Raw genomic sequence first — 1,272 nt, forward strand, 5'->3', positions numbered from 1 at the left:
GGACACCAGGAGGGGTGTGGCAGGGTGGCCACGTGTCCGGAATGCTCTTGTCCAGCCGCCGCCCGGCCCTGAGGTGGGCAGAGGTGCCTGTGTGCCCCAGGCTGGGTGCGTGCTGAGCCCAGGTTGAGACCCCTGCCTGGCCAGCGTGTGGCCTGGGCTCCTGGGGGCAGGTCTCCCAGCTTCCCCCCAGCCTGAGAGCTCCCTGCTCCACAAACATGCACTACGCTGTGAGTTTTATACCTTTGTAGAAATCCTGATGTCACTTCTACCTCTGTGAAGCGTCCCCCCCGCGCTCCTGCCTGGGGGTGTGTCTGGGCAGCTTCTCTGTGTTGGGTAGTACTGGGCCCCTCCTGGCCCTGCCGGCTCCCGGGCCTCCCTGGGCTGGAAGGCCAGCCCTGGGCCTGGCACCGTGCTCAGGGGTCCGGCTTCCAGGCAGCAGAAGCGGGAGGTGGAGCCTGAGCACGTCTTTGTTAGACGGACCTGAAGCGCTGGCCCGATGGGCCCATCCGGGTCCCGGGACCTGGAGCGGCTGAGGCTCCAGCACTGCTGTACGGCCCAGCGTCCTGGCCCGTGGCTGGCAGGCCTTGCCCGGGTAAAGGCTCTTCATGCAGCTGGTCCCGAGGGCGGGCGGCCAGGGCGGGTGGGGGCGTGTGTCGGGCCAGCTGGGTGGTCTGGCCCACGCAGGGCCGTGGTGGTGCCCCCCGGGTCCCTCCGTCTGTGTCAGGCTGGCCTCCCCCTGCTGGCCCAGGGCGGGGTTGGGGGCGGACGGATGAGGGGCTTGGACGGGGAGGCCACGTGGTCCCGGGGCCCCCATCCTGCTCTGGGGGTCCTTTCTCAGAGACGGTCCCTGGGGGTGGGGGCTCCTTCCCGTGTCTAGCAAGGGCTTGGAGGTTCTCTGGGCCCCCGGGCCTGGTTCTGACGTCCGGGGCGTGCTGGAAGTGTGGGTGCAGTTGGGGGCTGTCGGCGTCGGGGCTGCTGGACGGCGGCCCTGGGCCTCCCTGGCGCGTGCCGTGTCACCTCTGCTTTCGCGTCTGTCCGAAGCCACTGCTGTGCGTCATTCCAGCCCCTGAACCTGAGCTGGGGCCCTGGGGCCTTTTTGGAGTTGAGTTCTGGGCCGAGCACGGGCAGACCCTGGGCTGTATTTGCTCGGGGTGCGGACGACAGGCTCTGGCGGCGGCGTGAGGCCCGCTGCCTGCTGGCGTGGGATGCGGTGTTTTAACAGCAATAATCAGCCACTTCAGAGAAGGGGTGTGCCTGCGTGTGCGTGTGTGC

Source organism: Bison bison, unplaced genomic scaffold (assembly GCF_000754665.1).
Source record: "Bison bison bison isolate TAMUID 2011002044 unplaced genomic scaffold, Bison_UMD1.0 scf7180017851375, whole genome shotgun sequence".
NCBI classification, from domain to species: domain Eukaryota; kingdom Metazoa; phylum Chordata; class Mammalia; order Artiodactyla; family Bovidae; genus Bison; species Bison bison.